The following is a 27970-nucleotide window of genomic DNA, read 5'->3' as shown; positions in this document are numbered from 1 at the left end:
AATGTGTTTTGGCTAAGGTGTCTTGGCTAATGTGTCTTGGCTAAGGTGTCTTGGCTAATGTGTCTTGGCTAAGGTGTCTTGGCTAAGGTGTCTTGGCTAATGTGTCTTGGCTAATGTGTCTTGGCTAATGTGTCTTGGCTAATGTGTCTTGGCTAATGTGTCTTGGCTAAGGTGTCTTGGCTAAGGTGTCTTGGCTAAGGTGTCTTGGCTAATGTGTCTTGGCTAATGTGTCTTGGCTAAGGTGTCTTGGCTAATGTGTCTTGGCTAAGGTGTCTTGGCTAATGTGTCTTGGCTAAGGTGTCCTGGCTAATGTGTCTTGGCTAAGGTGTCTTGGCTAAGGTGTCTTGGCTAATGTGTCTTGGCTAATGTGTCTTGGCTAAGGTGTCTTGGCTAAGGTGTCTTGGCTAATGTGTCTTGGCTAATGTGTCTTGGCTAATGTGTCTTGGCTAATGTGTTGGCTAATGTGTCTTGGCTAAGGTGTCTTGGCTAAGGTGTCTTGGCTAATGTGTCTTGGCTAATGTGTCTTGGCTAATGTGTCTTGGCTAAGGTGTCTTGGCTAATGTGTCTTGGCTAAGGTGTCTTGGCTAATGTGTTTTGGCTAAGGTGTCTTGGCTAAGGTGTCTTGGCTAATGTGTCTTGGCTAAGGTGTCTTGGCTAAGGTGTCTTGGCTAAGGTGTCTTGGCTAATGTATCTTGGCTAAGGTGTCTTGGCTAAGGTGTCTTGGCTAATGTGTCTTGGCTAAGGTGTCTTGGCTAAGGTGTCTTGGCTAATGTGTCTCGGCTAAGGTGTCTTGGCTTATGTGTCTTGGCTAAGGTGTCTTGGCTAATGTGTCTTGGCTAATGTGTCTTGGCTAATGTGTCTTGGCTAATGTGTCTTGGCTAAGGTGTCTCGGCTAATGTGTCTTGGCTAATGTGTCTCGGCTAATGTGTCTTGGCTAATGTGTCTTGGCTAAGGTGTCTTGGCTAAGGTGTCTTGGCTAAGGTGTCTTGGCTAATGTGTCTTGGCTAATGTGTCTTGGCTAAGGTGTCTTGGCTAATGTGTCTTGGCTAAGGTGTCTTGGCTAATGTGTCTTGGCTAATGTGTCTTGGCTAAGGTGTCTTGGCTAATGTGTCTTGGCTAAGGTGTCTTGGCTAATGTGTCTTGGCTAATGTGTCTTGGCTAAGGTGTCTTGGCTAATGTGTCTTGGCTAAGGTGTCTTGGCTAATGTGTCTTGGCTAATGTGTCTTGGCTAAGGTGTCTTGGCTAAGGTGTCTTGGCTAAGGTGTCTTGGCTAATGTGTCTTGGCTAATGTGTCTCGGCTAATGTGTCTTGGCTAATGTGTCTTGGCTAAGGTGTCTTGGCTAAGGTGTCTTGGCTAAGGTGTCTTGGCTAATGTGTCTTGGCTAATGTGTCTTGGCTAAGGTGTCTTGGCTAATGTGTCTTGGCTAAGGTGTCTTGGCTAATGTGTCTTGGCTAATGTGTCTTGGCTAAGGTGTCTTGGCTAAGGTGTCTTGGCTAAGGTGTCTTGGCTAAGGTGTCTTGGCTAATGTGTCTTGGCTAAGGTGTCTTGGCTAATGTGTCTTGGCTAAGGTGTCTTGGCTAATGTGTCTTGGCTAAGGTGTCTTGGCTAAGGTGTCTTGGCTAATGTGTCTTGGCTAATGTGTCTTGGCTAATGTGTCTTGGCTAATGTGTCTTGGCTAATGTGTTTTGGCTAAGGTGTCTTGGCTAAGGTGTCTTGGCTAAGGTGTCTTGGCTAATGTGTCTTGGCTAATGTGTCTTGGCTAAGGTGTCTTGGCTAATGTGTCTTGGCTAAGGTGTCTTGGCTAATGTGTCTTGGCTAAGGTGTCTTGGCTAAGGTGTCTTGGCTAATGTGTCTTGGCTAATGTGTCTTGGCTAATGTGTCTTGGCTAATGTGTCTTGGCTAATGTGTCTTGGCTAAGGTGTCTTGGCTAAGGTGTCTTGGCTTATGTGTCTTGGCTAATGTGTCTTGGCTAATGTGTCTTGGCTAAGGTGTCTTGGCTAATGTGTCTTGGCTAAGGTGTCTTGGCTAATGTGTCTTGGCTAAGGTGTCTTGGCTAATGTGTCTTGGCTAAGGTGTCTTGGCTAATGTGTCTTGGCTAATGTGTCTTGGCTAATGTGTCTTGGCTAAGGTGTCTTGGCTAAGGTGTCTTGGCTAATGTGTCTTGGCTAATGTGTCTTGGCTAATGTGTCTTGGCTAATGTGTCTTGGCTAATGTGTCTTGGCTAAGGTGTCTTGGCTAAGGTGTCTTGGCTAATGTGTCTTGGCTAGTGTGTCTTGGCTAATGTGTCTTTGCTAAGGTGTCTTGGCTAATGTGTCTTGGCTAAGGTGTCTTGGCTAAGGTGTCTTGGCTAATGTGTCTTGGCTAATGTGTCTTGGCTAATAATTATTGGCTTAGGTGTCTTGGCTAAGGTGTCTTGGCTAATGTGTCTTGGCTAATGTGTCTTGGCTAAGGTGTCTTGGCTAAGGTGTCTTGGCTAATGTGTCTTGGCTAAGGTGTCTTGGCTAATGTGTCTTGGCTAATGTGTCTCGGCTTATGTGTCTTGGCTAAAGTGTCTTGGCTAAGGTGTCTTGGCTAATGTGTCTAGGCTAAGGTGTCTTGGCTAATGTGTCTTGGCTAAGGTGTCTTGGCTAATGTGTCTCGGCTAATGTGTCTTGGCTAAAGTGTCTTGGCTAAGGTGTCTCGGCTAATGTGTCTTGGCTAAAGTGTCTTGGCTAAGGTGTCTTGGCTAAGGTGTCTTGGCTAATGTGTCTTGGCTAAGGTGTCTTAGCTAAGGTGTCTTGGCTAATGTGTTTTGGCTAAGGTGTCTTGGCTAATGTGTCTTGGCTAAGGTGTCTTGGCTAATGTGTCTTGGCTAAGGTGTCTTGGCTAATGTGTCTCGGCTAATGTGTCTTGGCTAAGGTGTCTTGGCTAAGGTGTCTTGGCTAAGGTGTCTTGGCTAATGTGTCTTGGCTAAGGTGTCTTGGCTAAGGTGTCTTGGCTAATGTGTCTCGGCTAATGTGTCTAGGCTAATGTGTCTCGGCTAAGGTGTCTTGACTAAGTTGTCTTGGCTAATGTGTCTTGGCTAAGGTGTCTTGGCTAAGGTGTCTTGGCTAATGTGTCTCGGCTAATGTGTCTCGGCTAAGGTGTCTTGGCTAAAGTGTCTTGGCTAAGGTGTCTTGGCTAAGGTGTCTTGGCTAAGGTGTCTTGGCTAAGGTGTCTTGGCTAAGGTGTCTTGGCTAAGGTGTCTTGGCTAATGTGTCTTGGCTAAGGTGTCTTGGCTAATGTGTCTTGGCTAAGGTGTCTTGGCTAAGTTGTCTTGGCTAAGGTGTCTTGGCTAATGTGTCTTGGCTAAGGTGTCTCGGCTAATGTGTCTTGGCTAAGGTGTCTTGGCTAATGTGTCTTGGCTAAGGTGTCTTGGCTAAGGTGTCTTGGCTAAGGTGTCTTGGCTAAGGTGTCTTGGCTAATGTGTCTTGGCTAATGTGTCTTGGCTAAGGTGTCTCGGCTAATGTGTCTTGGCTAATGTGTCTTTGCTAAGGTGTCTTGGCTAAGGTGTCTTGGCTAAGGTGTCTTGGCTAAGGTGTCTTGGCTAATGTGTCTTGGCTAAGGTGTCTTGGCTGAGGTGTCTTGGCTAATTTGTCTTGGCTAAGGTGTCTTGGCTAATGTGTCTTGGCTAATGTGTCTCGGCTAATGTGTCTTTGCTAAGGTGTCTTGGCTAAGGTGTCTTGGCTAAAGTGTCTCGGCTAAAGTGTCTTGGCTAAGGTGTCTTGGCTAAGGTGTCTTGGCTAAGGTGTCTTGGCTAATGTGTCTTGGCTAAGGTGTCTTGGCTAAGGTGTCTTGGCTAATGTATATCGGCTAATGTGTCTTGGCTAAGGTGTCTTGGTCAATGTGTCTTGGCTAATTTGTCTTGGCTAAGGTGTCTTGGCTAATGTGTCTCGGCTAATGTGTCTTGGCTAATGTGTCTCGGCTAATGTGTCTTGGCTAAGGTGTCTTAGCTAATGTGTCTCGGCTAATGTGTCTTGGCTAATGTGTCTTGGCTAAGGTGTCTTGGCTAATGTGTCTCGGCTAAGGTGTCTTGACTAAGGTGTCTTGGCTAATGTGTCTTGGCTAAGGTGTCTTGGCTAAGGTGTCTTGGCTAATGTGTCTCGGCTAATGTGTCTTGGCTAAGGTGTCTTGGCTAAAGTGTCTTGGCTAATGTGTCTTGGCTAAGGTGTCTTGGCTAAGGTGTCTTGGCTAAGGTGTCTTGGCTAATGTGTCTTGGCTAAGGTGTCTTGGCTAAGGTGTCTTGGCTAATGTGTCTCGGCTAATGTGTCTTGGCTAAGGTGTCTTGGCTAAGGTGTCTTGGCTAAGGTGTCTTGGCTAAGGTGTCTTGGCTAATGTGTCTCGGCTAATGTGTCTTGGCTAAGGTGTCTTGGCTAAGGTGTCTTGGCTAATGTGTCTCGGCTAAGGTGTCTTGACTAAGGTGTCTTGGCTAATGTGTCTTGGCTAAGGTGTCTTGGCTAAGGTGTCTTGGCTAATGTGTCTTGGCTAAAGTGTCTCGGCTAAAGTGCCTTGGCTAAGGTGTCTTGGCTAAGGTGTCTTGGCTAAGGTGTCTTGGCTAATGTGTCTTGGCTAAGGTGTCTTGGCTAAAGTGTCTCGGCTAAAGTGTCTTGGCTAAGGTGTCTTGGCTAAGGTGTCTTGGCTAAGGTGTCTTGGCTAATGTGTCTTGGCTAAGGTGTCTTGGCTAAGGTGTCTTGGCTAAGGTGTCTTGGCTAATGTGTCTTGGCTAATGTGTCTTGGCTAAGGTGTCTCGGCTAATGTGTCTTGGCTAATGTGTCTTGGCTAAGGTGTCTTGGCTAAGGTGTCTTGGCTAATGTGTCTTGGCTAAGGTGTCTTGGCTAAGGTGTCTTGGCTAATGTGTCTCGGCTAATGTGTCTCGGCTAAGGTGTCTTGGCTAAAGTGTCTTGGCTAAGGTGTCTTGGCTAAGGTGTCTTGGCTAAGGTGTCTTGGCTAAGGTGTCTTGGCTAATGTGTCTTGGCTAAGGTGTCTTGGCTAATGTGTCTTGGCTAAGGTGTCTTGGCTAAGGTGTCTTGGCTAAGGTGTCTTGGCTAATGTGTCTTGGCTAAGGTGTCTTGGCTAATGTGTCTTGGCTAATGTGTCTCGGCTTATGTGTCTTGGCTAATGTGTCTTGGCTAATGTGTCTTGGCTAAAGTGTCTTGGCTAAGGTGTCTTGGCTAATGTGTCTAGGCTAAGGTGTCTTGGCTAATGTGTCTTGGCTAAGGTGTCTTGGCTAATGTGTCTCGGCTAATGTGTCTTGGCTAAAGTGTCTTGGCTAAGGTGTCTCGGCTAATGTGTCTAGGCTAAAGTGTCTTGGCTAAGGTGTCTTGGCTAAGGTGTCTTGGCTAATGTGTCTTGGCTAAGGTGTCTTAGCTAAGGTGTCTTGGCTAATGTGTTTTGGCTAAGGTGTCTTGGCTAATGTGTCTTGGCTAAGGTGTCTTGGCTAATGTGTCTTGGCTAAGGTGTCTTGGCTAATGTGTCTCGGCTAATGTGTCTTGGCTAAGGTGTCTTGGCTAAAGTGTCTTGGCTAATGTGTCTTGGCTAAGGTGTCTTGGCTAAGGTGTCTTGGCTAAGGTGTCTTGGCTAATGTGTCTTGGCTAAGGTGTCTTGGCTAAGGTGTCTTGGCTAATGTGTCTCGGCTAATGTGTCTTGGCTAAGGTGTCTTGGCTAAGGTGTCTTGGCTAAGGTGTCTTGGCTAAGGTGTCTTGGCTAATGTGTCTCGGCTAATGTGTCTTGGCTAAGGTATCTTGGCTAAGGTGTCTTGGCTAATGTGTCTCGGCTAAGGTGTCTTGACTAAGGTGTCTTGACTAAGGTGTCTTGGCTAATGTGTCTTGGCTAAGGTGTCTTGGCTAATGTGTCTCGGCTAATGTGTCTCGGCTAAGGTGTCTTGGCTAAAGTGTCTTGGCTAATGTGTCTTGGCTAAGGTGTCTTGGCTAAGGTGTCTTGGCTAAGGTGTCTTGGCTAAGGTGTCTTGGCTAAGGTGTCTTGGCTAATGTGTCTCGGCTAAGGTGTCTTGGCTTAAGTGTCTCTGCAAATGTGTCTCGGCTAAGGTGTCTTGGCTAAAGTGTCTTGGCTAAGGTGTCTTGGCTAAGGTGTCTTGGCTGAGGTGTCTTGGCTAAGGTGTCTTGGCTAAGGTGTCTTGGCTAATGTGTCTCGGCTAAGGTGTCTTGGCTAAGGTGTCTTGGCTAAGGTGTCTTGGCTAAAGTGTCTTGGCAAATGTGTCTCGGCTAAGGTGTCTTGGCTAAGGTGTCTTGGCTAAGGTGTCTTGGCTAATGTGTCTCGGCTGAGGTGTCTTGGCTAAAGTGTCTTGGCTTAGGTGTCTTGGCTAATGTGTCTCGGCTAAGGTGTCTTGACTAAGGTGTCTTGGCTAATGTGTCTTGGCTAAGGTGTCTTGGCTAAGGTGTCTTGGCTAATGTGTCTCGGCTAATGTGTCTTGGCTAAGGTGTCTTGGCTAAAGTGTCTTGGCTAATGTGTCTTGGCTAAGGTGTCTTGGCTAAGGTGTCTTGGCTAAGGTGTCTTGGCTAATGTGTCTTGGCTAAGGTGTCTTGGCTAATGTGTCTTGGCTAATGTGTCTCGGCTAATGTGTCTTGGCTAAGGTGTCTTGGCTAAGGTGTCTTGGCTAAGGTGTCTTGGCTAAGGTGTCTTGGCTAATGTGTCTCGGCTAATGTGTCTTGGCTAAGGTGTCTTGGCTAAGGTGTTTTGGCTAATGTGTCTCGGCTAAGGTGTCTTGACTAAGGTGTCTTGGCTAATGTGTCTTGGCTAAGGTGTCTTGGCTAAGGTGTCTTGGCTAATGTGTCTCGGCTAATGTGTCTCGGCTAAGGTGTCTTGGCTAAAGTGTCTTGGCTAAGGTGTCTTGGCTAAGGTGTCTTGGCTAAGGTGTCTTGGCTAAGGTGTCTTGGCTAAGGTGTCTTGGCTAAGGTGTCTTGGCTAATGTGTCTTGGCTAAGGTGTCTTGGCTAATGTGTCTTGGCTAAGGTGTCTTGGCTAAGGTGTCTTGGCTAAGGTGTCTTGGCTAATGTGTCTTGGCTAAGGTGTCTCGGCTAATGTGTCTTGGCTAAGGTGTCTTGGCTAATGTGTCTTGGCTAAGGTGTCTTGGCTAAGGTGTCTTGGCTAAGGTGTCTTGGCTAAGGTGTCTTGGCTAATGTGTCTTGGCTAATGTGTCTTGGCTAAGGTGTCTCGGCCAATGTGTCTTGGCTAATGTGTCTTTGCTAAGGTGTCTTGGCTAAGGTGTCTTGGCTAATGTGTCTTGGCTAAGGTGTCTTGGCTAATGTGTCTTGGCTAAGGTGTCTTGGCTGAGGTGTCTTGGCTAATTTGTCTTGGCTAAGGTGTCTTGGCTAATGTGTCTTGGCTAATGTGTCTCGGCTAATGTGTCTTTGCTAAGGTGTCTTGGCTAAGGTGTCTTGGCTAAAGTGTCTCGGCTAAAGTGTCTTGGCTAAGGTGTCTTGGCTAAGGTGTCTTGGCTAAGGTGTCTTGGCTAATGTGTCTTGGCTAAGGTGTCTTGGCTAAGGTGTCTTGGCTAATGTGTATCGGCTAATGTGTCTTGGCTAATGTGTCTTGGTCAATGTGTCTTGGCTAATGTGTCTTGGCTAAGGTGTCTTGGCTAATGTGTCTCGGCTAATGTGTCTTGGCTAATGTGTCTCGGCTAATGTGTCTTGGCTAAGGTGTCTTGGCTAATGTGTCTCGGCTAATGTGTCTTGGCTAATGTTTCTTGGCTAAGGTGTCTTGGCTAATGTGTCTCGGCTAAGGTGTCTTGGCTAAGGTGTCTTGACTAAGGTGTCTCGGCTAATGTGTCTTGGCTAAGGTGTCTTGGCTAATGTGTCTTGGCTAATGTGTCTTGGCTAAGGTGTCTTGGCTAATGTGTCTCGGCTAATGTGTCTTGGCTTAGGTGTCTTGGCTAATGTGTCTTGGCTAATGTGTCTTGGCTAAGGTGTCTTGGCTACGGTGTCTTGGCTAATGTGTCTTGGCTAATGTGTCTTGGCTAATGTGTCTTGGCTAAGGTGTCTTGGCTAAAGTGTCTTGGCTAAGGTGTCTTGGCTAAGGTGTCTTGGCTAAGGTGTCTTGGCTAATGTGTCTTGGCTAAGGTGTCTTGGCTAAGGTGTCTTGGCTAATGTGTCTCGCCTAATGTGTCTTGGCTAAGGTGTCTTGGCTACGGTGTCTTGGCTAATGTGTCTTGGGTAATGTGTCTTGGCTAATGTGTCTCGGCTAAGGTGTCTTGGCTAAGGTGTCTTGGCTAATGTGTCTCGGCTAAGGTGTCTTGGCTAAAGTGTCTTGGCAAATGTGTCTCGGCTAAGGTGTCTTGGCTAATGTGTCTTGGCTAAGGTGTCTTGGGTAATGTGTCTTGGCTAATGTGTCTCGGCTAATGTGTCTTGGCTAAGGTGTCTTGGCTAATGTGTCTCGGCTAATGTGTCTTGGCTAAGGTGTCTTGGCTACGGTGTCTTGGCTAATGTGTCTTGGGTAATGTGTCTTGGCTAATGTGTCTCGGCTAAGGTGTCTTGGCTAAGGTGTCTTGGCTAAGGTGTCTTGGCTAAGGTGTCTTGGCTAAGGTGTCTTGGCTAAGGTGTCTTGGCTAATGTGTCTCGGCTAAGGTGTCTTGGCTAAAGTGTCTTGGCTAAGGTGTCTCGGCTAAGGTGTCTTGGCTAATGTGCCTTGGTCAAGGTGTCTTGGCTAAGGTGTCTTGGCTAAGGTGTCTTGGCTAAGGTGTCTTGGCTAATGTGTCTTGGCTAAGGTGTCTTGGCTAATGTGTCTCGGCTAAGGTGTCTTGGCTAAGGTGTCTTGGCTAATGTGTCTTGGCTAAGGTGTCTTGGCTAAGGTGTCTTGGCTAATGTGTCTTGGCTAAAGTGTCTTGGCTTAGGTGTCTTGGCTAATGTGTCTCGGCTAAGGTGTCTTGGCTAAGGTGTCTTGGCTAATGTGTCTTGGCTAAAGTGTCTTGGCTAAGGTGTCTTGGCTAATGTGTCTCGGCTAAAGTGTCTTGGCTAAGGTGTCTTGGCTAAGGTGTCTTGGCTAAGGTGTCTTGGCTAAGGTGTCTTGGCTAATGTGTCTTGGGTAATGTGTCTTGGCTAAAGTGTCTTGGCAAATGTGTCTCGGCTAAGGTGTCTTGGCTAATGTGTCTTGGCTAAGGTGTCTTGGCTAAGGTGTCTTGGCTAAGGTGTCTTGGCTAAGGTGTCTTGGCTAAGGTGTCTTGGCTAAGGTGTCTTGGCTAAGGTGTCTTGGATAAGGTGTCTTGGCTAATGTGTCTTGGCTAAGGTGTCTTGGCTAATGTGTCTCGGCTAAGGTGTCTTGGCTAAAGTGTCTTGGCTTAGGTGTCTTGGCTAAGGTGTCTTGGCTAAGGTGTCTTGGCTAAGGTGTCTTGGCTAAGGTGTCTTGGCTAAGGTGTCTTGGCTAATGTGTCTTGGCTAAGGTGTCTTGGCTAATGTGTCTTGGCTAAAACGTCTTGGCTAAGGTGTGTTGGCTAAGGTGTCTTGGCTAATGTGTCTTGGCTAAGGTGTCTTGGCTAATGTGTCTTGGCTAATGTGTCTCGGCTTATGTGTCTTGGCTAATGTGTCTTGGCTAATGTGTCTTGGCTAAAGTGTCTTGGCTAAGGTGTCTTGGCTAATGTGTCTAGGCTAAGGTGTCTTGGCTAATGTGTCTTGGCTAAGGTGTCTTGGCTAATGTGTCTCGGCTAATGTGTCTTGGCTAAGGTGTCTTGGCTAAGGTGTCTCGGCTAATGTGTCTAGGCTAAAGTGTCTTGGCTAAGGTGTCTTGGCTAAGGTGTCTTGGCTAATGTGTCTTGGCTAAGGTGTCTTAGCTAAGGTGTCTTGGCTAATGTGTTTTGGCTAAGGTGTCTTGGCTAATGTGTCTTGGCTAAGGTGTCTTGGCTAATGTGTCTTGGCTAATGTGTCTTGGCTAAGGTGTCTTGGCTAAGGTGTCTTGGCTAAGGTGTCTTGGCTAATGTGTCTCGGCTAAGGTGTCTTGGCTAAGGTGTCTTGGCTAAGGTGTCTTGGCTAAGGTGTCTTGGCTAAGGTGTCTTGGCTAATGTGTCTCGGCTAAAGTGTCTTGGCTAATGTGTCTTGGCTAAGGTGTCTTGGCTAAGGTGTCTTGGCTAAGGTGTCTTGGCTAATGTGTCTCGGCTAAGGTGTCTCGGCTAAGGTGTCTTGGCTAATGTGTCTTGACTAAGGTGTCTTGGCTAAGGTGTCTTGGCTGAAGTGTCTTGGCTAAGGTGTCTTGGCTAATGTGTCTTGGCTAAGGTGTCTTGGCTAAGGTGTCTTGGCTAAGGTGTCTTGGCTAAGGTGTCTTGGCTAATGTGTCTCGGCTAAAGTGTCTTGGCTAAGGTGTCTTGGCTAAGGTGTCTTGGCTAAGGTGTCTTGGCTAAGGTGTCTTGGCTAATGTGTTTTGGCTAAGGTGTCTTGGCTAATGTGTCTTGGCTAAGGTGTCTTGGCTAAGGTGTCTTGGCTAAGGTGTCTTGGCTAATGTGTCTCGGCTAATGTGTCTTGGCTAAGGTGTCTTGGCTAAGGTGTCTTGGCTAATGTGTCTTGGCTAATGTGTCTTGGCTAAGGTGTCTTGGCTAATGTGTCTCGGCTAAGGTGTCTTGGCTAATGTGTCTTGGCTAAAGTGTCTTGGCTAAGGTGTCTTGGCTAAGGTGTCTTGGCTAATGTGTCTTGGCTAAGGTGTCTTGGCTAAGGTGTCTTGGCTAAGGTGTCTTGGCTAAGGTGTCTTGGCTAATGTGTCTTGGCTAATGTGTCTTGGCTAAGGTGTCTTGGCTAATGTGCCTCGGCTAAGGTGTCTTGGCTAATGTGTCTTGGCTAAAGTTTCTTGGCTAAGGTGTCTTGGCTAATTTGTCTTGGCTAATGTGTCTCGGCTAAGGTGTCTTGGCTAATGTGTCTTGGCTAAGGTGTCTTGGCTAATGTGTCTTGGCTAAGGTATCTTAGCTAAGGTGTCTTGGCTAAGGTGTTTTGGCTAATGTGTCTCGGCTAAGGTGTCTTGGCTAATGTGTCTCGGCTAAAGTGTCTTGGCTAAGGTGTCTTGGCTAAGGTGTCTTGGCTAAGGTGTCTTGGCTAATGTGTCTTGGCTAAGGTGTCTCGGCTAAGGTGTCTTGGCTAAGGTGTCTTGGCTAATGTGTCTTGGCTAAGGTGTCTTGGCTAATGTGTCTCGGCTAAGGTGTCTTGGCTAAAGTGTCTTGGCTAAAGTGTCTTGGCTAATGTGTCTTGGCTAAGGTGTCTTGGCTAAGGTGTCTTGGCTAAGGTGTCTTGGCTAAGGTGTCTTGGCTAAGGTGTCTTGGCTAAGGTGCCTTGGCTAATGTGTCTCGGCTAAGGTGTCTTGGCTAAGGTGTCTTGGCTAATGTGTCTTGGCTAAGGTGTCTCGGCTAAGGTGTCTTGGCTAAGGTGTCTTGGCTAATGTGTCTTGGCTAAGGTGTCTTGGCTAATGTGTCTCGGCTAAGGTGTCTTGGCTAAAGTGTCTTGGCTAAAGTGTCTTGGCTAATGTGTCTTGGCTAAGGTGTCTTGGCTAAGGTGTCTTGGCGAAGGTGTCTTGGCTAAGGTGTCTTGGCTAATGTGTCTCGGCTAATGTGTCTTGGCTAAGGTGTCTTGGCTAAGGTGTCTTGGCTAAGGTGTCTCGGCTAAAGTGTCTTGGCTAAGGTGTCTTGGCTAATGTGTCTCGGCTAATGTGTCTTGGCTAAGGTGTCTTGGCTAAGGTGTCTTGGCTAAGGTGTCTTGGTTAAGGTGTCTTGGCTAAGGTGTCTTGGCTAAGGTGTCTTGGCTAATGTGTCTTGGCTAATGTGTCTTGGCTAATGTGTCTTGGCTAAGGTGTCTTGGCTAAGGTGTCTTGACTAAGGTGTCTTGGCTAATGTGTCTTGGCTAAGGTGTCTTGGCTAAGGTGTCTTGGCTAATGTGTCTCGGCTAAGGTGTCTTGGCTAAGGTGTCTTGGCTAAGGTGTCTTGGCTAAGGTGTCTCGGCTAAGGTGTCTTGGCTAAAGTGTCTTGGCTTAGGTGTCTTGGCTAATGTGTCTCGGCTAAGGTGTCTTGACTAAGGTGTCTTGGCTAATGTGTCTTGGCTAAGGTGTCTTGGCTAAGGTGTCTTGGCTAATGTGTCTCGGCTAATGTGTCTTGGCTAAGGTGTCTTGGCTAAAGTGTCTTGGCTAATGTGTCTTGGCTAAGGTGTCTTGGCTAAGGTGTCTTGGCTAAGGTGTCTTGGCTAATGTGTCTTGGCTAAAGTGTCTTGGCTAAGGTGTCTTGGCTAATGTGTCTTGGCTAAGGTGTCTTGGCTAAGGTGTCTTGGCTAAGGTGTCTTGGCTAAGGTGTCTTGGCTAATGTGTCTCGGCTAATGTGTCTTGGCTAAGGTGTCTTGGCTAAGGTGTCTTGGCTAATGTGTCTTGGCTAAGGTGTCTTGGCTAAGGTGTCTTGGCTAAGGTGTCTTGGCTAAGGTGTCTTGGCTAATGTGTCTTGGCTAAGGTGTCTTGGCTAATGTGTCTTGGCTAAGGTGTCTTGGCTAAGGTGTCTTGGCTAAGGTGTCTTGGCTAATGTGTCTTGGCTAATGTGTCTTGGCTAAGGTTTCTTGGCTAAGGTGTCTTGGCTAATGTGTCTTGGCTAAGGTGTCTTGGCTAATGTGTCTTGGCTAAGGTGTCTTGGCTAAGGTGTCTTGGCTACGGTGTCTTGGCTAAGGTGTCTTGGCTAAGGTGTCTTGGCTAATGTGTCTTGGCTAAGGTGTCTTGGCTAAGGTGTCTTGGCTAAGGTGTCTTGGCTAAGGTGTCTTGGCTAATGTGTCTTGGCTAATGTGTCTTGGCTAAGGTGTCTTGGCTAAGGTGTCTTGGCTAATGTGTCTTGGCTAAGGTGTCTTGGTTAATGTGTCGTGGCTAAGGTGTCTTGGCTAAGGTGTCTTGGCTAAGGTGTCTTGGCTAAGGTGTCTTGGCTAATGTGTCTCGGCTAAGGTGTCTTGGCTAAAGTGTCTTGGCTAATGTGTCTTGGCTAAGGTGTCTTGGCTAATGTGTCTTGGCTAAGGTGTCTTGGCTAATAAGTCTTGGCTAAGGTGTCTTGGCTGAGGTGTCTTGGCTAATTTGTCTTGGCTAAGGTGTCTTGGCTAATGTGTCTTGGCTAATGTGTCTCGGCTAATGTGTCTTTGCTAAGGTGTCTTGGCTAAGGTGTCTTGGCTAAGGTGTCTTGGCTAAAGTGTCTTGGCTTAGGTGTCTTGGCTAAGGTGTCTTGGCTAAGGTGTCTTGGCTAAGGTGTCTTGGCTAAGGTGTCTTGGCTAATGTGTATCGGCTAATGTGTCTTGGCTAAGGTGTCTTGGCTAATGTGTCTTGGCTAATGTGTCTTGGCTAAGGTGTCTTGGCTAATGTGTCTCGGCTAATGTGTCTTGGCTAATGTGTCTCGGCTAATGTGTCTTGGCTAAGGTGTCTTGGCTAATGTGTCTCGGCTAATGTGTCTTGGCTAAGGTGTCTTGGCTAAGGTGTCTTGGCTAAGGTGTCTTGGCTAATGTGTCTTGGCTAATGTGTCTTGGCTAAAGTGTCTCGGCTAAGGTGTCTTGGCTAAAGTGTCTTGGCTAAAGTGTCTTGGCTAATGTGTCTTGGCTAAGGTGTCTTGGCTAAGGTGTCTTGGCTAAGGTGTCTTGGCTAAGGTGTCTTGGCTAAGGTGTCTTGGCTAAGGTGTCTTGGCTAAGGTGTCTTGGCTAATGTGTCTCGGCTAAGGTGTCTTGGCTAATGTGTCTTGGCTAATGTGTCTTGGCTAATGTGTCTCGGCTAAAGTGTCTTTTCTAAGGTGTCTTGGCTAAGGTGTCTTGGCTAAGGTGTCTTGGCTAATGTGTCTTGGCTAAGGTGTCTTGGCTAATGTGTCTCGGCTAATGTGTCTTGGCTAAGGTGTCTTGGCTAAGGTGTCTTGGCTAAGGTGTCTTGGCTAAGGTGTCTTGGCTAATGTGTCTTGGCTAATGTGTCTCGGCTAATGTGTCTTGGCTAAGGTGTCTTGGCTAAGGTGTCTTGGCTAAGGTGTCTTGGTTAAGGTGTCTTGGCTAAGGTGTCTTGGCTAAGGTGTCTTGGCTAATGTGTCTTGGCTAATGTGTCTTGGCTAATGTGTCTTGGCTAAGGTGTCTTGGCTAAGGTGTCTTGACTAAGGTGTCTTGGCTAATGTGTCTTGGCTAAGGTGTCTTGGCTAAGGTGTCTTGGCTAATGTGTCTCGGCTAAGGTGTCTTGGCTAAGGTGTCTTGGCTAAGGTGTCTTGGCTAATGTGTCTCGGCTAAGGTGTCTTGGCTAAAGTGTCTTGGCTTAGGTGTCTTGGCTAATGTGTCTCGGCTAAGGTGTCTTGACTAAGGTGTCTTGGCTAATGTGTCTTGGCTAAGGTGTCTTGGCTAAGGTGTCTTGGCTAATGTGTCTCGGCTAATGTGTCTTGGCTAAGGTGTCTTGGCTAAAGTGTCTTGGCTAATGTGTCTTGGCTAAGGTGTCTTGGCTAAGGTGTCTTGGCTAATGTGTCTTGGGTAATGTGTCTTGGCTAAGGTGTCTTGGCTAATGTGTCTCGGCTAATGTGTCTTGGCTAAGGTGTCTTGGCTAAGGTGTCTTGGCTAAGGTGTCTTGGCTAAGGTGTCTTGGCTAATGTGTCTCGGCTAATGTGTCTTGGCTAAGGTGTCTTGGCTAAGGTGTCTTGGCTAATGTGTCTTGGCTAAGGTGTCTTGGCTAAGGTGTCTTGGCTAATGTGTCTCGGCTAATGTGTCTTGGCTAAGGTGTCTTGGCTAAGGTGTCTTGGCTAAGGTGTCTTGGCTAAGGTGTCTTGGCTAATGTGTCTCGGCTAATGTGTCTTGGCTAAGGTGTCTTGGCTAAGGTGTCTTGGCTAAGGTGTCTTGGCTAAGGTGTCTTGGCTAATGTGTCTCGGCTAATGTGTCTTGGCTAAGGTGTCTTGACTAAGGTGTCTTGGCTAAGGTGTCTTGGTTAAGGTGTCTTGGCTAAGGTGTCTTGGCTAAGGTGTCTTGGCTAATGTGTCTTGGCTAATGTGTCTTGGCTAAGGTGTCTTGGCTAAGGTGTCTTGGCCAAGGTGTCTTGGCTAAGGTGTCTTGGCTAAGGTGTCTTGGCTAAGGTGTCTTGGCTAAGGTGTCTTGGCTAATGTGTCTCGGCTAAGGTGTCTTGGCTAATGTGTCTTGGCTAATGTGTCTTGGCTAAAGTGTCTTGGCTTAGGTGTCTTGGCTAATGTGTCTCGGCTAAGGTGTCTTGGCTAAGGTGTCTTGGCTAAGGTGTCTTGGCTAATGTGTCTCGGCTAATGTGTCTTGGCTGAGGTGTCTTGGCTAATATGTCTTGGCTAAGGTGTCTTGGCTAATGTGTCTTGGCTAATGTGTCTTGGCTAAAGTGTCTTGGCTAATGTGTCTCGGCTAAGGTGTCTCGGCTAATGTGTCTTGGCTAAGGTGTCTTGGCTAATGTGTCTTGGCTAATGTGTCTTGGCTAAAGTGTCTTGGCTAATGTGTCTCGGCTAAGGTGTCTCGGCTAATGTGTCTTGGCCAAGGTGTCTTGGCTAAGGTGTCTTGGCTAAGGTGTCTTGGCTAAGGTGTCTTGGCTAAGGTGTCTTGGCTAATGTGTCTCGGCTAAGGTGTCTTGGCTAATGTGTCTTGGCTAATGTGTCTTGGCTAAAGTGTCTTGGCTTAGGTGTCTTGGCTAATGTGTCTCGGCTAAGGTGTCTTGGCTAAGGTGTCTTGGCTAAGGTGTCTTGGCTAATGTGTCTCGGCTAATGTGTCTTGGCTGAGGTGTCTTGGCTAATTTGTCTTGGCTAAGGTGTCTTGGCTAATGTGTCTTGGCTAATGTGTCTTGGCTAAGGTGTCTTGGCTAATGTGTCTCGGCTAAGGTGTCTCGGCTAATGTGTCTTGGCTAAGGTGTCTTGGCTAATGTGTCTCGGCTAATGTGTCTTTGCTAAGGTGTCTTGGCTAAGGTGTCTTGGCTAAAGTGTCTCGGCTAAAGTGTCTTGGCTAAGGTGTCTTGGCTAAGGTGTCTTGGCTAAGGTGTCTTGGCTAATGTGTCTTGGCTAAGGTGTCTTGGCTAAGGTGTCTTGGCTAATGTGTATCGGCTAATGTGTCTTGGCTAAGGTGTCTTGGCTAATGTGTCTTGGCTAATGTGTCTTGGCTAAGGTGTCTTGGCTAATGTGTCTCGGCTAATGTGTCTTGGCTAATGTGTCTCGGCTAATGTGTCTTGGCTAAGGTGTCTTGGCTAATGTGTCTCGGCTAATGTGTCTTGGCTAATGTGTCTTGGCTAAGGTGTCTTGGCTAATGTGTCTCGGCTAAGGTGTCTTAGCTAAGGTGTCTTGGCTAAGGTGTCTCGGCTAATGTGTCTTGGCTAAGGTGTCTTGGCTAATGTGTCTTGGCTAATGTGTCTTGGCTAAGGTGTCTTGGCTAATGTGTCTCGGCTAATGTGTCTTGGCTTAGGTGTCTTGGCTAATGTGTCTCGGCTAATGTGTCTTGGCTAAGGTGTCTTGGCTACGGTTTCTTGGCTAATGTGTCTTGGCTAATGTGTCTTGGCTAATGTGTCTTGGCTAAGGTGTCTTGGCTAAAGTGTCTTGGCTAAGGTGTCTTGGCTAAGGTGTCTTGGCTAAGGTGTCTTGGCTAATGTGTCTTGGCTAAGGTGTCTTGGCTAAGGTGTCTTGGCTAATGTGTCTCGGCTAATGTGTCTTGGCTAAGGTGTCTTGGCTAATGTGTCTTGGCTAATGTGTCTTGGGTAATGTGTCTCGGCTAATGTGTCTCGGCTAATGTGTCTTGGCTTAGGTGTCTTGGCTAATGTGTCTCGGCTAATGTGTCTTGGCTAAGGTGTCTTGGCTACGGTGTCTTGGCTAATGTGTCTTGGCTAATGTGTCTCGGCTAAGGTGTCTTGGCTAAGGTGTCTTGGCTAAGGTGTCTTGGCTAAGGTGTCTTGGCTAAGGTGTCTTGGCTAAGGTGTCTTGGCTAAGGTGTCTTGGCTAATGTGTCTCGGCTAAGGTGTCTTGGCTAAAGTGTCTTGGCTAAGGTGTCTCGGCTAAGGTGTCTTGGCTAATGTGCCTTGGCTAAGGTGTCTTGGCTAAGGTGTCTTGGCTAAGGTGTCTTGGCTAAGGTGTCTTGGCTAAGGTGTCTTGGCTAAGGTGTCTTGGCTAATGTGTCTCGGCTAAGGTGTCTTGGCTAAGGTGTCTTGGCTAATGTGTCTTGGCTAAGGTGTCTTGGCTAAGGTGTCTTGGCTAATGTGTCTTGGCTAAAGTGTCTTGGCTTAGGTGTCTTGGCTAATGTGTCTCGGCTAAGGTGTCTTGGCTAAGGTGTCTTGGCTAATGTGTCTTGGCTAAAGTGTCTTGGCTAAGGTGTCTTGGCTAATGTGTCTCGGCTAAAGTGTCTTGGCTAAGGTGTCTTGGCTAAGGTGTCTTGGCTAAGGTGTCTTGGCTAAGGTGTCTTGGCTAAGGTGTCTTGGCTAAGGTGTCTTGGCTAAGGTGTCTTGGCTAATGTGTCTTGGCTAAGGTGTCTTGGCTAATGTGTCTCGGCTAAGGTGTCTTGGCTAAAGTGTCTTGGCTAAGGTGTCTTGGCTAAGGTGTCTTGGCTAAGGTGTCTTGGCTAAGGTGTCTTGGCTAAGGTGTCTTGGCTAATGTGTCTTGGCTAAGGTGTCTTGGCTAATGTGTCTTGGCTAAAACGTCTTGGCTAAGGTGTGTTGGCTAAGGTGTCTTGGCTCATGTGTCTTGGCTAAGGTGTCTTGGCTAATGTGTCTTGGCTAATGTGTGTCGGCTTATGTGTCTTGGCTAATGTGTCTTGGCTAAAGTGTCTTGGCTAAGGTGTCTTGGCTAATGTGTCTAGGCTAAGGTGTCTTGGCTAAAGTGTCTTGGCTAAGGTGTCTCGGCTAATGTGTCTAGGCTAAAGTGTCTTGGCTAAGGTGTCTTGGCTAAGGTGTCTTGGCTAATGTGTCTTGGCTAAGGTGTCTTAGCTAAGGTGTCTTGGCTAATGTGTTTTGGCTAAGGTGTCTTGGCTAATGTGTCTTGGCTAATGTGTCTTGGCTAATGTGTCTTGGCTAAGGTGTCTTGGCTAAGGTGTCTTGGCTTATGTGTCTTGGCTAAGGTGTCTTGGCTAATGTGTCTTGGCTAAGGTGTCTTGGCTAAGGTGTCTTGGCTAATGTGTCTTGGCTAATGTGTCTCGGCTAAGGTGTCTTGGCTAATGTGTCTAGGCTAATGTGTCTTTTCTAATGTGTCTTGGCTAATGTGTCTCGGCTAATGTGTCTTGGCTAAGGTGTCTTGGCTAATGTGTCTTGGCTAATGTGTCTTGGCTAAGGTGTCTTGGCTAATGTGTCTTGGCTAATGTGTCTTGGCTAATGTGTCTTGGCTAAGGTGTCTTGGCTAATGTGTCTAGGCTAATGTGTCTTGGCTAAGGTGTCTTGGCTAAGGTGTCTTGGCTAATGTGTCTTGGCTAATGTGTCTTGGCTAATGTGTCTTGGCTAATGTGTCTTGGCTAAGGTGTCTTGGCTAATGTGTCTTGGCTAAGAAGTCTCGGTTTATGTGTCTTGGCTAACGTGTCTTGGCTAATGTGTCTTGGCTAATGTGTCTCGGCTAATGTGTCTCGGCTAAGGTGTCTTGGCTAAGGTTTCTTGGCTAAGGTGTCTCGGCTAATGTGTCTTGGCTAATGTGTCTTGGCTAATGTGTCTTGGCTAATGTGTCTTGGCTAATGTGTCTTGGCTAATGTGTCTTGGCTAATGTGTCTTGGCTAATGTGTCTCGGCGAATGTGTCTCGGCTAAGGTGTCTTGGCTAATGTGTCTTGGCTAAGGTGTCTTGGCTAATGTGTCTTGGCTAATGTGTCTTGGCTAATGTGTCTTGGCTAATGTGTCTTGGCTAATGTGTCTCGGCTAATGTGTCTTGGCTAAGGTGTCTTAGCTAATGTGTCTCGGCTAATGTGTCTCGGCTAATGTGTCTCGGCTAAGGTGTCTTGGCTAATGTGTCTTGGCTAAGGTGTCTTGGCTAATGTGTCTTGGCTAATGTGTCTTGGCTAATGTGTCTTGGCTAATGTGTCTCGGCTAATGTTTCTCGGCTAAGGTGTCTTGGCTAATGTGTCTTGGCTAATGTGTCTTGGCTAATGTGTCTTGGCTAATGTGTCTCGGCTAAGGTGTCTTGGCTAAGGTGTCTTGGCTAATGTGTCTTGGCTAATGTGTCTTGGCTAAGGTGTCTTGGCTAATGTGTCTTGGCTAATGTGTCTTGGCTATTGTGTTGGCTAATGTGTCTTGGCTAATGTGTCTTGGCTAAGGTGTCTTGGCTAATGTGTCTCGGCTAATGTGTCTCGGCTAAGGTGTCTTGGCTAATGTGTCTTGGCTAAGGTGTCTTGGCTAATGTGTCTTTGCTAATGTGTCTTGGCTAAAGTGTCTTGGCTAATGTGTCTTGGCTAATGTGTCTCGGCTAATGTGTCTTGGCTAAGGTGTCTTGGCTAATGTGTCTTGGCTTATGTTTCTTGGCTAAGGTGTCTTGGCTAAGGTGTCTTGGCTAATGTGTCTTGGCTAAGGTGTCTTGGCTAATGTGTCTTGGCTAATGTGTCTCGGCTAATGTGTCTCGGCTAAGGTGTCTTGGCTAATGTGTCTTGGCTAAGGTGTCATGGCTAAGGTGTCTTGGCTAATGTGTCTTGGCTAATGTGTCTTGGCTATTGTGTTGGCTAATGTGTCTTGGCTAATGTGTCTTGGCTAATGTGTCTTGGCTAATGTGTCTCGGCTAATGTGTCTCGGCTAAGGTGTCTTGGCTAATGTGTCTTGGCTAAGGTGTCTTGGCTAATGTGTCTTGGCTAATGTGTCTTGGCTAATGTGTCTTGGCTAATGTGTCTTGGCTAATGTGTCTCGGCTAATGTGTCTTGGCTAAGTTGTCTTGGCTAATGTGTTTTGGCTTATGTTTCTTGGCTAAGGTGTCTTGGCTAAGGTGTCTTGGCTAAGGTGTCTTGGCTATTGTGTCTTGGCTAAGATGTCTTGGCTAAGGTGTCTTGGCTAATGTGTCTTGGCTAATGTGTCTCGGCTAAGGTGTCTTGGCTAAGGTGTCTTGGCTAAGGTGTCTTGGCTAAGGTGTCTTGGCTAATGTGTCTCGGCTAAGGTGTCTTGGCTAAAGTGTCTTGGCTAATGTGTCTCGGCTAAGGTGTCTTGGCTAAGGTTTCTTGGCTAAGGTGTCTCGGCTAATGTGTCTTGGCTAATGTGTCTTGGCTAATGTGTCTTGGCTAATGTGTCTTGGCTAATGTGTCTTGGCTAATGTGTCTTGGCTAATGTGTCTTGGCTAATGTGTCTCGGCGAATGTGTCTCGGCTAAGGTGTCTTGGCTAATGTGTCTTGGCTAGGGTGTCTTGTCTAATGTGTCTTGGCTAATGTGTCTTGGCTAATGTGTCTTGGCTAATGTGTCTTGGCTAATGTGTCTTGGCTAATGTGTCTCGGCTAATGTGTCTTGGCTAAGGTGTCTTAGCTAATGTGTCTCGGCTAAGGTGTCTCGGCTTATGTGTCTCGGCTAAGGTGTCTTGGCTACTGTGTCTTGGCTAAGGTGTCTTGGCTAATGTGTCTTGGCTAATGTGTCTTGGCTAATGTGTCTTGGCTAATGTGTCTCGGCTAATGTTTCTCGGCTAAGGTGTCTTGGCTAAAGTGTCTTGGCTAATGTGTCTTGGCTAATGTGTCTTGGCTAATGTGTCTCGGCTAAGGTGTCTTGGCTAAGGTGTCTTGGCTAATGTGTCTTGGCTAATGTGTCTTGGCTAAGGTGTCTTGGCTAATGTGTCTTGGCTAATGTGTCTTGGCTATTGTGTTGGCTAATGTGTCTTGGCTAATGTGTCTTGGCTAAGGTGTCTTGGCTAATGTGTCTCGGCTAATGTGTCTCGGCTAAGGTGTCTTGGCTAATGTGTCTTGGCTAAGGTGTCTTGGCTAATGTGTCTTGGCTAATGTGTCTTGGCTAATGTGTCTTGGCTAATGTGTCTTGGCTAATGTGTCTCGGCTAATGTGTCTTGGCTAAGGTGTCTTGGCTAATGTGTCTTGGCTTATGTTTCTTGGCTAAGGTGTCTTGGCTAAGGTGTCTTGGCTAATGTGTCTTGGCTAAGGTGTCTTGGCTAATGTGTCTTGGCTAATGTGTCTCGGCTAATGTGTCTCGGCTAAGGTGTCTTGGCTAATGTGTCTTGGCTAAGGTGTCTTGGCTAAGGTGTCTTGGCTAATGTGTCTTGGCTAATGTGTCTTGGCTATTGTGTTGGCTAATGTGTCTCGGCTAATGTGTCGTCTTGGCTAAGGTGTCTTGGCTAATGTGTCTCGGCTAATGTGTCTCGGCTAAGGTGTCTTGGCTAATGTGTCTTGGCTAAGGTGTCTTGGCTAATGTGTCTTGGCTAATGTGTCTTGGCTAATGTGTCTTGGCTAATGTGTCTTGGCTAATGTGTCTCGGCTAATGTGTCTTGGCTAAGGTGTCTTGGCTAATGTGTCTTGGCTTATGTTTCTTGGCTAAGGTGTCTTGGCTAAGGTGTTTTGGCTAATGTGTCTTGGCTAAGGTGTCTTGGCTAATGTGTCTTGGCTAATGTGTCTCGGCTAATGTGTCTCGGCTAAGGTGTCTTGGCTAATGTGTCTTGGCTAAGGTGTCTTGGCTAAGGTGTCTTGGCTAATGTGTCTTGGCTAATGTGTCTTGGCTAATGTGTCTTAGCTAATGTGTCTTGGCTAAGGTGTCTTGGCTAATGTGTCTTGGCTAATGTGTCTCGGCTAAAGTGTCTTGGCTAAGGTGTCTTGGCTAAGGTGTCTTGGCTAAGGTGTCTTGGCTAATGTGTCTTGGCTAATGTGTCTTGGCTAATGTGTCTTGGCTAATGTGTCTTGGCTAAGGTGTCTTGGCTAAGGTGTCTTGGCTAATGTGTCTTGGCTAATGTGTCTTGGCTAATGTGTCTTGGCTAATGTGTCTTGGCTAAGGTGTCTTGGCTAATGTGTCTTGGCTAATGTGTCTCGGCTAATGTTTCTTGGCTAAGGTGTCTCGGCTAAGGTGTCTTGGCTAAGGTGTCTTGGCTAATGTGTCTTGGCTAATGTGTCTTGGCTAATGTGTCTCGGCTAAGGTGTCTTGGCTAAGGTGTGTTGGCTAAGGTGTCTTGGCTAATGTGTCTCGGCTTAGGTGTCTTGGCTAATGTGTCTTGGCTAAGGTGTCTTGGCTAAGGTGTCTTGGCTAAGGTGTCTTGGCTAATGTGTCTTGGCTAATGTGTCTTGGCTAATGTGTCTTGGCTAATGTGTCTTGGCTAATGTGTCTTGGCTAAAGTGTCTTGGCTTAGGTGTCTTGGCTAATGTGTCTCGGCTAAGGTGTCTTGGCTAATGTGTCTTGGCTAATGTGTCTCGGCTAATGTGTCTTGGCTAAGGTGTCTTGGCTAATGTGTCTTGGCTAATGTGTCTCGGCTAATGTGTCTCGGCTAAGGTGTCTTGGCTAATGTGTCTTGGCTAAGGTGTCTTGGCTAAGGTGTCTTGGCTAATGTGTCTCGGCTAATGTTTCTTGGCTAAGGTGTCTCGGCTAAGGTGTCTTGGCTAATGTGTCTTGGCTAATGTGTCTTGGCTAATGTGTCTTGGCTAATGTGTCTTGGCTAAGGTGTCGTGGCTAATGTGTCTTCGCTAATGTGTCTTGGCTAATGTGTCTCGGCTAATGTTTCTTGGCTAAGGTGTCTCGGCTAATGTGTCTTGGCTAAGGTGTCTTGGCTAAGGTGTCTTGGCTAATGTGTCTTGGCTAATGTGTCTTGGCTAAGGTGTCTTGGCTAATGTGTCTTGGCTAATGTGTCTTCGCTAATGCGTCTTGGCTAAGGTGTCTTGGCTAATGTGTCTTGGCTAAGGTGTCTTGGCTAATGTGTCTTGGCTAATGTGTCTTGGCTAATGTGTCTCGGTTAATGTGTCTTGGCTAAGGTGTCGTGGCTAATGTGTCTTGGCTAAGGTGTCTTGGCTAAGGTGTCTTGGCTAAAGTGTCTTGGCTAAGGTGTCTCGGCTAATGTGTCTTGGCTAAGGTGTCTTGGCTAATGTGTCTTGGCTAATGTGTCTCGGCTAAGGTGTCTTGGCTAAGGTGTCTTGGCTAATGTGTCTTGGCTAATGTGTCTTGGCTAATGTGTCTCGGCTAATGTGTCTTGGCTAAGGTGTCTCGGTTTATGTGTCTTGGCTAAGGTGTCGTAGCTTAAGTGTCTTGGCTAAGGTGTCTTGGCTAATGTGTCTCGGCTAATGTGTCTTGGCTAATGTGTCTTGGCTAATGTGTCTTGGCTAATGTGTCTTGGCTAATGTGTCTTGGCTAAGGTGTCTTGGCTAAGGTGTCTTGGCTAATGTGTCTTGGCTAATGTGTCTTGGCTAATGTGTCTTGGCTAATGTGTCTTGGCTAAGGTGTCTTGGCTAATGTGTCTTGGCTAATGTGTCTCGGCTAATGTTTCTTGGCTAAGGTGTCTCGGCTAAGGTGTCTTGGCTAAAGTGTCTTGGCTAAGGTGTCTTGGCTAAGGTGTCTTGGCTAAGGTGTCTTGGCTAATGTGTCTTGGCTAATGTGTCTTGGCTAATGTGTCTTGGCTAATGTGTCTTGGCTAAGGTGTCTTGGCTAAGGTGTCTTGGCTAATGTGTCTTGGCTAATGTGTCTTGGCTAATGTGTCTTGGCTAATGTGTCTTGGCTAAGGTGTCTTGGCTAATGTGTCTTGGCTAATGTGTCTCGGCTAATGTTTCTTGGCTAAGGTGTCTCGGCTAAGGTGTCTTGGCTAAGGTGTCTTGGCTAATGTGTCTTGGCTAATGTGTCTTGGCTAATGTGTCTCGGCTAAGGTGTCTTGGCTAAGGTGTGTTGGCTAAGGTGTCTTGGCTAATGTGTCTCGGCTTAGGTGTCTTGGCTAATGTGTCTTGGCTAAGGTGTCTTGGCTAAGGTGTCTTGGCTAATGTGTCTTGGCTAATGTGTCTTGGCTAATGTGTCTTGGCTAATGTGTCTTGGCTAAAGTGTCTTGGCTTAGGTGTCTTGGCTAATGTGTCTCGGCTAAGGTGTCTTGGCTAATGTGTCTTGGCTAATGTGTCTCGGCTAATGTGTCTTGGCTAAGGTGTCTTGGCTAATGTGTCTTGGCTAATGTGTCTCGGCTAATGTGTCTCGGCTAAGGTGTCTTGGCTAATGTGTCTTGGCTAAGGTGTCTTGGCTAAGGTGTCTTGGCTAATGTGTCTCGGCTAATGTTTCTTGGCTAAGGTGTCTCGGCTAAGGTGTCTTGGCTAAGGTGTCTTGGCTAATGTGTCTTGGCTAATGTGTCTTGGCTAATGTGTCTTGGCTAAGGTGTCGTGGCTAATGTGTCTTGGCTAATGTGTCTCGGCTAATGTGTCTCGGCTAATGTTTCTTGGCTAAGGTGTCTCGGCTAATGTGTCTTGGCTAAGGTGTCTTGGCTAAGGTGTCTTGGCTAATGTGTCTTGGCTAATGTGTCTTGGCTAAGGTGTCTTGGCTAATGTGTCTTGGCTAATGTGTCTTCGCTAATGCGTCTTGGCTAAGGTGTCTTGGCTAATGTGTCTTGGCTAAGGTGTCTTGGCTAATGTGTCTTGGCTAATGTGTCTTGGCTAATGTGTCTCGGTTAATGTGTCTTGGCTAAGGTGTCGTGGCTAATGTGTCTTGGCTAAGGTGTCTTGGCTAAGGTGTCTTGGCTAAAGTGTCTTGGCTAAGGTGTCTCGGCTAATGTGTCTTGGCTAAGGTGTCTTGGCTAATGTGTCTTGGCTAATGTGTCTCGGCTAAGGTGTCTTGGCTAAGGTGTCTTGGCTAATGTGTCTTGGCTAATGTGTCTTGGCTAATGTGTCTCGGCTAATGTGTCTTGGCTAAGGTGTCTCGGTTTATGTGTCTTGGCTAAGGTGTCGTAGCTTAAGTGTCTTGGCTAAGGTGTCTTGGCTAATGTGTCTCGGCTAATGTGTCTTGGCTAATGTTTCTCGGCTAATGTGTCTCGGCTTATGTGTCTTGGCTAAGGTGTCTCGGCTAATGTGTCTTGGCTAATGTGTCTTGGCTAATGTGTCTTGGCTAATGTGTCTTGGCTAATGTGTCTTGGCTAATGTGTCTTGGCTAATGTGTCTCGGCTAATGTGTCTTGGCTAAGGTGTCTTGGCTAAGGTGTCTTGGCTAATGTGTCTTGGCTAATGTGTCTTGGCCAATGTGTCTTGGCTAATGTGTCTCGGCTAATGTGTCTTGGCTAAGGTGTCTCGGTTTATGTGTCTTGGCTAAGGTGTCGTAGCTTAAGTGTCTTGGCTAAGGTGTCTTGGCTAATGTGTCTCGGCTAATGTGTCTTGGCTAATGTGTCTCGGCTAATGTGTCTCGGCTAATGTGTCTTGGCTAAGGTGTCTTGGCTAAGGTGTCTTGGCTAATGTGTCTTGGCTAATGTGTCTTGGCTAATGTGTCTTGGCTATTGTGTCTCGGCTAATGTGTCTTGGCTAAGGTGTCTTGGCTAAGGTGTCTCGGCTAATGTGTCTTGGCTAATGTGTCTTGGCTAATGTGTCTTGGCTAATGTGTCTTGGCTAATGTGTCTTGGCTAATGTGTCTTGGCTAATGTGTCTTGGCTAAGGTGTCTTGGCTAATGTGTCTTGGCTAATGTGTCTCGGCTAATGTGTCTCGGCTAAGGTGTCTCGGCTAAGGTGTCTTGGCTAATGTGTCTTGGCTAAGGTGTCTTGGCTAATGTGTCTTGGCTAATGTGTCTTGGCTAATGTGTCTTGGCTAATGTGTCTTGGCTAATGTGTCTCGGCTAAGGTGTCTTGGCTAAGGTGTCTTGGCTAATGTGTCTCGGCTAAGGTGTCTTGGCTAAGGTGTCTTGGCTAATGTGTCTTGGCTAATGTGTCTTGGCTAAGGTGTCTTGGCTAAGGTGTCTTGGCTAATGTGTCTTGGCTAATGTGTCTTGGCTAAGGTGTCTTGGCTAAGGTGTCTTGGCTAATGTGTCTTGGCTAAGGTGTCTTGGCTAATGTGTCTTGGCTAATGTGTCTCGGCTAATGTGTCTTGGCTAAGGTGTCTTGGCTAAGGTGTCTCGGCTAATGTGTCTTGGCTAATGTGTCTTGGCTAATGTGTCTTGGCTAATGTGTCTTGGCTAATGTGTCTCGGCTAATGTGTCTCGGCTAAGGTCTCTTGGCTAATGTGTCTTGGCTAAGGTGTCTTGGCTAATGTGTCTTGGCTAATGTGTCTTGGCTAATGTGTCTTGGCTAATGTGTCTCGGCTAATGTGTCTTGGCTAAGGTGTCTTGGCTAAGGTGTCTTGGCTAATGTGTCTTGGCTAAGGTGTCTCGGCTAATGTGTCTTGGCTAATGTGTCTTGGCTAATGTGTCTTGGCTAATGTGTCTTGGCTAATGTGTCTCGGCTAATGTGTCTCGGCTAAGGTGTCTTGGCTAAGGTGTCTTGGCTAATGTGTCTTGGCTAATGTGTCTTGGCTAATGTGTCTCGGCTAAGGTGTCTTGGCTAAGGTGTCTTGGCTAATGTGTTTTGGCTAATGTGTCTTGGCTAAGGTGTCTTGGCTAATGTGTCTTGGCTAAGGTGTCTTGGCTAATGTGTCTTGGCTAAGGTGTCTTGGCTAATGTGTTTTGGCTAATGTGTCTTGGCTAAGGTGTCTTGGCTAATGTGTCTTGGCTAAGGTGTTTTTGCTAATGTGTCTCGGCTAATGTGTCTCGGCTAAGGTGTCTTGGCTAAGGTGTCTTGGCTAATGTGTCTCGGCTAATGTGTCTCGGCTAAGGTGTCTTGGCTAAGGTGTCTTGGCTAAGGTGTCTTGGCTAATGTGTCTTGGCTAATGTGTCTCGGCTAATGTGTCTTGGCTAAGGTGTCTTGGCTAAGGTGTCTCGGCTAATGTGTCTCGGCTAAGGTGTCTTGGCTAATGTGTCTTGGCTAATGTGTCTTGGCTAATGTGTCTCGGCTAATGTGTCTTGGCTAAGGTGTCTTGGCTAATGTGTCTTGGCTAATGTGTCTTGGCTAAGGTGTCTTGGCTAAGGTGTCTTGGCTAATGTGTCTTGGCTAAGGTGTCGTGGCTAAGGTGTCGTGGCTAAGGTGTCTTGGCTAAGGTGTCTTGGCTAATGTGTCTTGGCTAAGGTGTCTTGGCTAAGGTGTCTCGGCTAATGTGTCTTGGCTAATGTGTCTTGGCTAATGTGTCTTGGCTAATGTGTCTTGGCTAATGTGTCTCGGCTAAGGTGTCTTGGCTAAGGTGTCTTGGCTAATGTGTCTTGGCTAATGTGTCTTGGCTAATGTGTCTCGGCTAAGGTGTCTTGGCTAAGGTGTCTCGGCTAATGTGTCTTGGCTAATGTGTCTTGGCTAATGTGTCTTGGCTAATGTGTCTTGGCTAATGTGTCTCGGCTAATGTGTCTTGGCTAAGGTGTCTTGGCTAATGTGTCTTGGCTAATGTGTCTTGGCTAATGTGTCTTGGCTAATGTGTCTTGGCTAATGTGTCTCGGCTAATGTGTCTTGGCTAAGGTGTCTTGGCTAATGTGTCTTGGCTAATGTGTCTTGGCTAAGGTGTCTTGGCTAAGGTGTCTTGGCTAATGTGTCTTGGCTAAGGTGTCGTGGCTAAGGTGTCTTGGCTAAGGTGTCTTGGCTAATGTGTCTTGGCTAAGGTGTCTTGGCTAAGGTGTCTCGGCTAATGTGTCTTGGCTAATGTGTCTTGGCTAATGTGTCTTGGCTAATGTGTCTCGGCTAAGGTGTCTTGGCTAAGGTGTCTTGGCTAAGGTGTCTTGGCTAATGTGTCTTGGCTAATGTGTCTCGGCTAATGTGTCTTGGCTAAGGTGTCTTGGCTAAGGTGTCTCGGCTAATGTGTCTTGGCTAATGTGTCTTGGCTAATGTGTCTCGGCTAATGTGTCTTGGCTAAGGTGTCTTGGCTAATGTGTCTTGGCTAATGTGTCTTGGCTAAGGTGTCTTGGCTAAGGTGTCTTGGCTAATGTGTCTTGGCTAAGGTGTCGTGGCTAAGGTGTCTTGGCTAATGTGTCTTGGCTAAGGTGTCTTGGCTAAGGTGTCTCGGCTAATGTGTCTTGGCTAATGTGTCTTGGCTAATGTGTCTCGGCTAAGGTGTCTTGGCTAATATGTCTTGGCTAAGGTGTCTTGGCTAAGGTGTCTTGACTAATGTGTCTTGGCTAATGTGTCTTGGCTAATGT

General features: G+C 47.0%; 2 long non-coding RNA genes across 2 annotated transcripts; both read left to right on the top strand.

The window, feature by feature from the left end:
- Positions 1-27914, top strand: LOC125774500 (uncharacterized). The gene is made up of 5 exons (XR_007420978.1): positions 1-2577; positions 7506-7911; positions 17026-17305; positions 24161-26120; positions 27619-27914. It is a non-coding gene; the product is annotated as an uncharacterized LOC125774500 (long non-coding RNA).
- LOC125774504 (uncharacterized) lies at positions 11466-16955 on the top strand. Its single transcript, XR_007420983.1, has 3 exons — positions 11466-11971; positions 13162-13259; positions 15990-16955. It is a non-coding gene; the product is annotated as an uncharacterized LOC125774504 (long non-coding RNA).
- Positions 27915-27970: the final 56 nt, after the last annotated feature.

The sequence above is a fragment of the Anopheles funestus genome, unplaced genomic scaffold (genome assembly GCF_943734845.2).
Source record: "Anopheles funestus unplaced genomic scaffold, idAnoFuneDA-416_04 scaffold_13_ctg1, whole genome shotgun sequence".
Taxonomy (NCBI): Eukaryota; Metazoa; Arthropoda; class Insecta; order Diptera; family Culicidae; genus Anopheles; species Anopheles funestus.
This window is presented reverse-complemented; position numbering and strand designations above follow the sequence as displayed.